Source organism: Ahaetulla prasina, chromosome 5, assembly GCF_028640845.1.
Source record: "Ahaetulla prasina isolate Xishuangbanna chromosome 5, ASM2864084v1, whole genome shotgun sequence".
Taxonomy (NCBI): domain Eukaryota; kingdom Metazoa; phylum Chordata; class Lepidosauria; order Squamata; family Colubridae; genus Ahaetulla; species Ahaetulla prasina.
Window position 1 is genome coordinate 119,841,336 of NC_080543.1, and position 11,292 is coordinate 119,852,627.

At 39.4% G+C, this 11,292-nt stretch overlaps 1 long non-coding RNA gene across 1 annotated transcript; it reads left to right on the forward strand.

Annotated features, from left to right (window-relative positions):
- The first annotated feature begins 233 nt into the window (after positions 1-233).
- On the forward strand, positions 234-10,808 carry LOC131199357 (uncharacterized). The gene is made up of 4 exons (XR_009155332.1): positions 234-395; positions 5,884-5,964; positions 6,043-6,125; positions 10,106-10,808. It is a non-coding gene; the product is annotated as an uncharacterized LOC131199357 (long non-coding RNA).
- Positions 10,809-11,292: the final 484 nt, after the last annotated feature.

Genomic DNA, 11,292 nt, shown 5'->3' on the forward strand with positions numbered 1-11,292 from the left:
GTGATCACATGATTGAGTATTTTTGTCTAGATACATAACTCCCTTGGTTTCTTAAAAAAGCAACCCAACAGGAAGTATGGCAATTTATCTCTTCTGCAATCAAAATCCAGGATGTTTTTGACAAGGGAAGCTTTGAAATCTATTATTTATTTATTTTTTCTCTACAGTGAAATACCACAGGATACTGATTTTCATGTGGTTAGGCATTTGAAATGTTCTGAGGATGTCCTTGCAATATATTTATCTACTTTAATTTGACTCTTGGGGCTTAAACTTTACATTCCTAGGATTAACTAAGACCCATTACCTCTTATCACAGCAAAATTTATCTTTAGGCAGGGCATCTTAAAAAGATGGAAGACAAGAACAGAAGCAGCTGTTTCCCCGAGGTTAAGGTAAGGATTAAGTCTTAGGCTTGTGTGTTATCTACAAGAAGATTCAATGTCTATTCTGAACCACATGTTACCTCGTGGTAGGGAAGAGCAATTTCCCTTTTGCTTAAAACAAGCATCTACGCCTAAAGCACTACTAGGCACCCTTTGTTGTTGTTCAATCATTAAGCCATGCCCAACTCTTTGTGACCCCATGGATCATAGTATGCTAGCCCCCTCCCACCTGTTCTCCACTGTCTCCAGCTCAACTTCATGTTCATTGTGTCGATAGCACTATCTCACTATCTCATCCTCTACTATCCTCTGCCTTTCGCAACACCGGTGTCTTTTCCAATGAGTCCTCTCGCCTCATTTGATGGCCAAAATATTTGAGCTCCAGTCTTTGTCCTTTCAAAGAACAGTCAGGGTTGATTTCCTTTAGGAGTGCCTGATTTAATCTCCTTGAAGTCCAAGGGACTCTCAAAAATCTCCAAGTGCACAATTCGAAAGCAACTAGGCATTCTACTACTGGCAGTATGTTTAATTAGAATTAGATGATATAAATTGTAATATCTAGCCAGCTCTAGATAGTGAGAATTTTTCTATAAGATATAAAGCAGTGGTGGGTTTCAATTTTTTTTACTACCGGTTCTATGGATGTGCCTTGGTGGCCTTGGCATGGCTTGGTGGCCGTGGCAGGGGAAGGATACTGTAAAATCTCCATTTCCTCCCCAATCCAGGGGAAGGATACTGCAAAATCCCTATTTCCTCCTGATCAGCTGGGACTTGGGAGGCAGAGAATAGATGGGGGCGGAGACAATCAGAATTTTTACTACCGGTTCTCTGAACTACTCAAAATTTCCGCTACCGGTTCTCCAGAATTGGTCAGAACCTGCTGAAACCCACCTCTGGTATAAAGCATGATGATTTGCTTAAATTCTCAACTTTGCAATGGCAAAACTGAAGTTTTACCTTAAATCACATGGCATATACTGAATCGCATGATTTATATATAAGATTTAGCACCCCCCCCAATTCTTTTGTAAACTTATTATTCCAACTGAGAGGATTAAGACATCTTTAATGCCTTCTTTAGATTAAAAAAATAATCTAAGAATAATTAGGCTTTAGCAGAACTGGCTCTGCCACTGAACACTATAATGCTTCTTGTATCAAAGAGATTTACCAATTTTCACAGCAAAAATATTGACCCTTTAGGTAAGCATTTTATGAAGTAGTTTGTGTGCCAAAATTGAAATGCTGTTTAGTCAATGCAGAAGGTTTACAGTAGTTAAACCAATCAGGGTACTGGTGAACTTTTGCTAGTCAGAATGAACATCATTGAATAAAGCTAGCACATTTTCTTTGCAAAAATCTTTCTGTCATCTAGTGGACGCCCAGATTTTTACAGCTTAAATATTGTAGTTTGGTAGACAATTAAAAGATGTTGGCCCTAAATTGTCATCTACATTGTGCAGCTGTCTCTGGCTTTTTGCTGGACAGAGAAAAGGAATGGTGGGGAAATACAGGAAAATGACACCTCTTGGCCATTTATACACTTTGGGGAGTGCAACAGGACAATTGTAGACTAAAACAGACTAAAACAGGAGTCTCCAACCTTGACAACTTTAAGACTTGTGGACTTCAACTCCCAAAATTCCTCAGACATCTTTGCTGGGAATTCTGGGAGTTGAAGTCCACAAGTCTTAAAGTTGCCAAGGTTGGAGACCCCCTGGACTAAAAGCTTCTTCTGGAAGTACTCATAATCTAATTTTTACATAAAGGCACTTTCTGGTTTTGTGCAGATCATGATATATTAAAATTTGGTTAGAGGGATATGAAGCTACGGGTATAAGGATGTAAGCTGGACTAGCAAAGTCTGGAATTGATCTGTTTTTCAACCCCCAGTGTCAATTATAGGATATCCATTTTTACTGCTGACCGGTTGACAAAGCGAGTGAAAAATAGGGAACAAGTTGAGCTTGAGCGAGCTGCTTTTCCATCATGCCCTAGTAGAGTTAATTTCCCAAGTGGAGCAGACAAAAGAACTTGGCAACTGTAGGCCATAAATGTTCCCATCTACACATACACAATTTAGAGAAGAAGAGCCTTCATTTAAGCAGTGGTCCTTAGTATGCAATATGCATGACACTCGGTGACAAAATTAACTCTGCTTTCCCACTAGCATGCATAAGCGAAAAGCAGAATGTAGCTGCTTTTGTCTGTCTTTCATGATATGCATTTTCCTGTGTGTACAATTTCTGTCTTTTATTGCTGATGATTCACATCTCTCTCTCTCTCTCTCTCTCTCTCTCCCTCCATCTCTCCCTCCCCCCCAATCCCCCCCCCATTTCTCCTTGGTCAAAACATTTCTGAATGACTGCCAGGCTGTAAACTACATAAAGCCTGCTGCATTTGGATTCCCATTCCTCAAATCATAACCAGCTACCCCAAAATAGGGTGTTTTATTATTTTATAGGAAAAAGAACATAGCAGAGGGCTTAAGAATAAACTGAAAAGTCAAGAGCCAAGGGTCAGTTATTTTATTCTATTCTAAACTCTTGGACAGTAAAACACATACATGCAGTGAGTCATTAGTTTGGCTACAGTTCTTTTTAATGGAGAAAGCGTTATAAAATATGCAGTAGATGTGCCAAAGCCCACTGTAGTCTCTTCTACGGAAAGCAAATCAGGTTTAATTATTGAATGTAGACATCTGCAATTTACGATGTTAGAATTCTTAGGGGAGGATGAATTGTGTCCTTACCTCAATTCATTTGTATTCATGCTGGCCAATTTAGGTTTTTTATTTTATTTTTTTATTTGTCAAGAATGTATTAGGTAAAATGTATAAGCATGGATTGGATACATAAAATAGATACAAATAGAAGAAAAAGGACAGGGACAGTAGGCACGCTGGTGCTCTTATGCACGCCCCTTACAGACCTCTTAGGAATGGGATGAGGTCAACAGTAGCCAGTCTAAGGTTAAATTTTTGGGGGGTTTGGGATGAAACCACAGAGTCAGGTAGTGCATTCCAGGCATTGACCACTCTGTTGCTGAAGTCATATTTTCTGCAATTGAGTTTGGTGTGGTTTACCTTAAGTTTGTATCTATTGTGTGCTTGTGTATTGTTGTGGTTGAAGCTGAAGTAGTCATTGGACAATTTGCATTCCAAATCATGTTTAGGAGGATCCCAGACTTTTGATCACACTGCCATTGCTCCATCTTGATTATATGGACCGTACTGTGAGACACCCCTGGTGACTTCCATTAAACAGACTTCCATCAGAGTGACTGGTTCAAGAGCCATAGTCAAGTGGGAATTTGAACTGGGTCTCCTTGGCTCTCAAAATATATGACTGTGGCCTGTATGTATTTTGATGAAAACCTGATATTTCATAAAACCGAGCACCAGCAAAGAATTATTTATGAAATTTCCCAAGGTGGCCATGCCCAGAGCATCTTGCTTTTCCTTTTGTTTCGTGGACATCAGATCTGAGTGAAATGAAGTTATAGGCTTAATTTTCCTTCGATATTTCTGCTGAACTTGCTTTTTCAAGTTCATTCTTTGTACAGGCAAGTCTGCTTAATGTATCTGTTTTGAGTCAACCGAGACCTTCATCTCCTTGCAACCATATGCACTTTGTTCCTTTCTGTTCCTCTTCTAAAGGATTCTTTCCACGACTAACTTTCTGTCAATAATTCTCACAAGCGACTTCCTCTCCCAGCTGTGATATCAGATTGACAAGAGCCAAACAAATATTTACCATGTATACATAGAGAGAGAGAGAGAGAGAGAGAGAAAAGCTGGTTTTGTTACCATCTGTTCCCCTCATACACCAGAATAGGTGATCAGCTCTTTCTGATGCATTATGTTCATCAAATTGTTGGGCCTTGCTTAGAAAATACAATGCGTAGATACTAGGCTCCCCCTTTTAGAAGGATACTATGGATGGTGGTAAACCAAAAAGAAACGGAAGTGTTGGACTAAAATCAGGGCTGGGCTGCTGGGGGTTCTCAGGGGTTCAGGAGAACCTCTAGCTAAGATTCTGTGCAGTTTGGAGAACCCCCAAATCCCACTCCTGGCTGGCCCTGCCCCTCCCAGAAGTCCCCACGTGGCCCATTTTTTATCCAGGTAAGTGCAGGGTGTGCACGGAGGCTCGGGGAGGATGAAAAATGGGCCTACTGGAAGTTCAGAAAGGCCGGAAGCAGGCCTGTTTCAAACAAACAAACAAAGAAACAACAGAGTTGGAAGGGACCTTGGAGGCCTTCTAGTCCAACCCCCTGCCCAGGCAGGAAACCCTACACCATCTCAGTCAGATGGTTATCCAACATTTTCTTAAAAATTTCCAGTGTTGGAGCATTCACAACTTCTGCAGGCAAGTCATTCCACTTATTAATTGTTCTAAGTTTCCTGCTTCCTGCCTCCAGAGAGTATCTGGAGCCTGGGGGGGCTGTTTTCACCCTCCCGGAGGCTCAGGAAAAGTCTCCGGAGTCTGGGGAAGGCAAAAACTCCCTCCCCATCATGGTGCAGGAGGCCAACTAGGCCATGCTCACCATGGCCACACCCACCCAGCAACCAGGCACAGAACCCCTTGCTAAAATTTTTGAAGCCCACCCCGACTAAAATGTCAGCCATCCAGCTCTTTGGCTGCCAGATGGAAAGAAAACAAGACACCATAAATACTGTAGCCAAGTACAATACTGCCACCTGTTCAAAAACAATCTTGGCCTGTATGGAAATTGCTAAATATACTGTGCACCAGGATAGGAAGATCTAACAAAATGGGGCTTCCCCATAGAAGATACTCTGTGTTGATATGATGAAGAACAATCCATCTCACATAAGCTATGGTGCATTCTACATGTATGAAGGAAGACTCCATACCTGTGAGAGAAAATAGCCCAATACTGGACAAATGTCATTTAGTTTTAATCCTATTTATTCTGCATATTATATTTCAATGACTAATTTTATACCTATTGTATCTGCTGTGTGTTGAATGCGTTATGTCGATAATTCATAGGCATTTTTGACATGAATAAAGAAACTAGACCAATCAGTTCAATTGACTTACTACAATATATATCCAATGCTGGGTGGTGAGAATGATAATAAAATGTTAAAGGACAAAAGTACTGTTAAAGGACTGTTCAATGGAACACATACCCTGTTTTGTGTCATTTAAGTCATCTGCCAGTTTCAGATTGCTTATCTATACCCTATGACTATCATTAAGTGTTGTACTTTAGAATTCTTGATGAACGTATCTTGTCTGTTTATGTACACTGAGAGCATATGCAACAAAATAAATTCCTTGTTTGTCCAATCACACTTGGCCAATAAAATTTCTCTTCTCTTCTCTTCTATGTGGTAAAGAATGATGGCCAGCTGCAGTATTGATAAGCAATATTCTAAACTATAGTCTAACCAGTTTCTATATTCATTCATTCATTCATTCATTCATTCATTCATTCTTTCATTCTCTACCCGATTTTTCTTTTTTAGGGTCCTTCCTTTCACTATCTGGGTGAAGAGACATGTTTCCTTCATTAAAAATAGCAAGACAGAGCTGGTTCTGTTTAGAAGGTCGGTCATTCATTCATTCATTCATTCATTCATTCATTCATTCATTCATTCATTCTCTATCCCATCTTTCTATTTTAGGGTCTTCCCTTGGATAACTGGGTGAAGAGACATGTTTCATCCTTCATTCAAAACAGAAAGACAGAGCTGGTTCTGTTTAGAAGGTACTGTAAGTGACGGCTGTTGAAAAACAGTAGCTCAAATTTCCCCCTCTCTTGTTTGTGCTGTATTATAGGTTATACTGCAAATGGGTCTTAATTTCACTGGATTATAGCATTTCCTGCCATCACTCTGCACCTCTGACTACTTTATGAAAGGGTGGGGAACAGAGAACTATGAATCCACATCACACTTCTATGTTATTAGAAAGAACCAGGTAACACCAGTTAGAATCCCATAAGATTGAAACTACATTTGAAGCTTTTATAAATAAATATTACTGAGAAGCAGGAGAAATGGGACTGCAATTTTGGTGGGAATTCATGTTTTCAATGAAAAGACATTTTGATTTGCTGATATGAGATTCACTAACTTATTAAATTTCCATAAAGAATCTGGTTTTTCCAAACTGCAATTTTTGTACTACAAGTTTATTTTATCCCCCAAATAGTTACCTTTCCTTTTAAATTTTTGTGATACAGACCACATAACTTTCTTTTTCTCTGAATTTTGATGTTCTGAATTATTTATTTATTTTATTTATTTATTTGTCAAGAACTTATTAAGTAATAAGTATAAACCATATCAAATAGGTTTTTTAAGGGTTGTTTTTAGTTTTGTATTGTTGTTTTCTTTCTGTATTTTATTCGTGGCTGTACACCGCCCTGAGTCCTTTGGGAGAAGGGCGGTCTATAAATAAAAATATTCTAATTCTAATATTCTAAACATGGATTGGATACATAAAATGAATACAATTAAAGGGAACATTAGGACAGGGATGTTAGGCACACTGGTGCTCTTATGCACACCCCTTACAGACCTCTTAGGAGGGTGAGGTCTACAGTAGACAGTCTAAAGTTAAAGTTTTGGGGGTTTTGGGATGAAACCACAGAGTCAGTAGTGCATTCCAGGCATTGCTCACTGTGTTGCTGAAGTCATATTTTCTGCAATTGAGTTTGGAGCGGTTTACCTTATGTTTGTATCTATGGTGTGCTCGTGTATTGTTGCAGTTGAAGCTGAAGTAGTCATTGACATTGTAGCAGATAATTTTATGAGCTGTGCTTAGGTCATACCAAAGGTGGCATAGTTCTAAGTTTTCTAAGCCCAGAATTTCAAGTCTGGTGGCATAAGGTATTTTGTTGTGAGCAGAGGAGTGAAGGACTCTTCTCGTGAAATATCTCTGGACACGTTCAATTGTATTAATGTCCGATATGCAGTGTGGGCTCCAGACACATGAGCTATATTTGAGAATTGGTCTAGCAAATGTTTTGTATGCTCTGGTTAATAGTGTGATATCACCAGAGAAGAAGCTATGCAAGATTAGGTTTACAACTCTTAATGCCTTTTTGGAGATGTTGTTACAGTGGGCTTTAGCACTTAGATCATTAGATATGATTACTGAACCTCCCCCCCACCAAAGTGGCATGAAAGCATTCGACCTTCCATTGTTTCCTATATTTATTCCTGGACTCTGAAGAGCTGGCAAGAGAACAGCAGTCTATCTAAACCAGAGTGTAGTCCAGAAAACAGCTGATGGTATGGTAGATTTCAGGATATGGTAGCTGTAAATGTCCCATTATTATCTTTTCTGACAGCTACCAGGACACAGAAGCAAAGTCTTGGGGTACAATATAAAGCGTAGGAGACAGAAGCATACAACGGTACGAGACAGTTTATTTTATTAGATTTTTATTTTATTAGATTTTTAGATTTTTTAGACGATCTCTCTTGTCATAGCTTACCGAAGTCATGGGGGTAAGTTTATATGGCGGAACTGATTCAGAGGTGAAGCAGCTGCCAAATATCCATGTTTGGATATTTGTCACATTTATCTTTAGTCATGTAACAGGTGGGGAATGCATGTTGTATCATTCTCAGTCAGCATGGCCAGTGGAGGGGAACTCTGGGACTTCTAGTTCAGAAGGTTTGTAAAGTCACAGGTTTCCTGTATTTGCTATATAGGAAGGTAAAGCTTTACAGAGAGAACCATCATGGTGTCTTGGTTAAGTTGTTGGAATTAAAGCAAAGAAGAATTCTAATCCACCCTCAGTTAGGGAAGTTCACTAGATGAGAGAGAGAGAGGGAATGAGAGTGTGAGAGAGACATGATAGATAGATAGATGATAGATAGATAGATAGATAGATAGATAGATAGATAGATAGATAGATAGATAGATAGATAGATAGGACAGATAGATAGACAGACAGACATAAATGACAGACAGATGAGAGAAAGAGAGCAGCTTCAATGGAAAATGTTGAATGTGGGATATGAATAGCTATGTGAAAATTGTGCCTGTGATAAATATAGATATGTGAAAAAATATTCATTCCCTTTCATATTGCATGATATTTTTATACCATTGTCAGAGTTTCAGGTATATTTTTGATATTTAAAAGAAATAAATTGCACCCAAATTTGGAGCTTATTCACTGATTACATAAAAAAGCATTCTAACATGCAATGTGCCCATCATCACACCTTTAGAAGAATCAGTTCAATAAAGGAGAATATTTGAAGCTCAGGGCTGAAAATTGGATTCGTAGAATGGTGCAAGTCATATCTCACTAAGAAGAACATGTCAAATTCATTTAAAAAAAAAAAGCACCTGGATGGATGTTTCAGAATTCCAGAAGAAATGATCCATGGATAGATGATTCAAAAGTAGAATTTTTCAGATGACATAGCAATAGTTACGTCTGACAGATTACCAAACACTACATTCTACAATTAAAACTACATACAGTTAAATATGGAAGAGTAGTGAAGTATTGCCATAAATTGGGAGATGCTTTGGGTTCTCAGGACTTGAGTGCCTAGCCATCACTGAAGAATATTAGACATTTGTCCATCAACTGAACTTAAGTAAATCATAGAGGAAGACATCTATGGAAATTCTCAGTCATCCAGGTTATGGTTGTCCCAAAGGTGCTCTTTTAGGAGGCAACTGGACTTTCATGGTTTTGGGTTTTTTTAAAGATTTTTTTAAAGATTTATACTCTTTGCGGACAGCTGGTCATTTGCATTCCTTTTAGAGAGTCGTTGAAGCCACTTGGAGGTTTATCTTAGGGTCCCCTGAGTAGTGCAAATGTGGCACTACTTCTTGGCTGCAGGCTGCCCTGTGTCATAGAGGAAGACAATAATCTAAAACATATATAAGAAAGCGTACAAGAAATAAAGAAAAGGCTCAATATTTTTGAATAGCCAAATCAAAGGCACTCCTAATCCCCATAGAAAAATAAGACTTGAAAAGAGCACTCTATGCTAGAAAACCCTTGAATGCTACAGAATTGAAGGAAGGGGCCATAATTTCCACCCAGAGATGTGACAGACTAATCACTAATTAGAGGAAGTGTTTTGTTGCATCTAAAGTTGGCGCAACCAGGTAGCAAAACTAAGGGAGCAATTATTTTTTTCATACTAGCTGTTGGCTATTATCCAGAAAGGGAAAGTTTGCTAGTTGGCTAGTAGTTTTCTTCAAGGTCTGTATAGACCTACAAGCAAGTAAATAGGCCTATGTTTATGGTGTCCTGATGAAAACTGAAGATTGCAAGCAGCCATAACAGTACAATTCAATCTTCATGGCCCAAGGGTAGGGGACCCCTGCCTTAGCAGATATGTATGTTGTATGAACAGATGCAAGAGAGAAGTTGCTGCTTGCAATGAAGGGGATAACATGTCTCATAGTGTTTTACTGTATGTTGAATTTGCTCAGAGGTATAAGTCCAAGACAAGGCCGAGGCCTTGTTGGAAACTGAAGTTATGTAAAACCCAAGAGGCAAATGATCTGAACATCAGAGCATTTTAAATGAACTCATGAGAGCTGCCTCTGTCGTTGAATTCAACGAAGCACCTATTGACTTTGGATGTCTGCCTTGTTTATACTTTATAGTGTAACACGATTTTACACTTCCTTGTATATCCACCCCTCTCTGCGTTAGGAACACACTGTGGTAATCCATCATTTCCTTTTTCTGTTTGACAGATGCTATTTGCAACTTTCTGACCCCACCCCAAATGTGGACATGTAAGTTACAAGCACATGCCTTCATTACTGAAGAAGAATGAAAACACCCAAGTTCCAGCTACATTAACATGGAAAAGTTGTCTCCCATGTTGCTTAAACCACTGTTACCCTTGTCTAAGGAGACTCTCAGTCATGCGCTTCAAGGTTTTGGTGATTATCTTCAAAGCGCTCCATGGCATAGGGCCGGGATATTTACGGGACCGCCTGCTGCTACCGGATACCTCTCACCGACTCATGCGCTCTCACAGAGAGGGACTCCTCAGGGTGCCGTCGGCCAAACAGTGCCGGCCGGCGACACCCAGGGGAAGGGCCTTCTCTGTGGGGGCTCCCACCCTCTGGAATGAGCTTCCCCCAGGACTTCGCCAACTTCCTGACCTCCGAACCTTTCGCCACGAGCTTAAGACACATCTATTTATTTGCGCAGGACTGGACTAGATTTTAAATTCGAATTGGTTTTAATGGGGATTTTATTATTTTATTATCATCATTTTAATTATTCGGCCAATTATAATAAGTTTTTTAATGGATGTTTTTATTTGTATTTATATGTATATTTTTATCTGGTTGTTAACCGCCCTGAGTCCCTAGGGAGATAGGGCGGTATAAAAATACGAAAAATAAAAATAAATAAATAAATAAAATCCAGGTCATGGTTGTCCCAAAGGTGCTTTTTCAAGAGGCAACTGAACTTTCTGGTTTTTCTTTGAAGACCTTTCGCTTCAAAGAATCGTCAAAGAAGCGAAACGTCTTCAAAGGAAAACCAGAAAGTCCAGTTGCCTCTTGAAAAAGCACCTTTGGGACACTGTTACCCTTTGTGAGGGATCCACTTGTACCCAAACAAGAATAGGATTATTATGTCAGCGGTCTCACATGACCGATGAATATGCATGCACGTGTTAAGTCTGTGTATGCAGGCATTCCTTGATGCAGCAATCCTAAAACATTTTGCTGCAGGGAACAAGATTATGTCTCTTCTCCATGCCACATACAGAGCAAAAGGAAGGACAACAGCTAGTTCAGGCGAAGGAGGGAAAACTACGTCGCATAAAAAAGCTCTGTTCCAATGCCTAGAAATCCCTAGAAGCTATAATTTCTATCATTGTAGAATCAGAAATATAGGCATGATTGTGCAACACTGGGTTGTT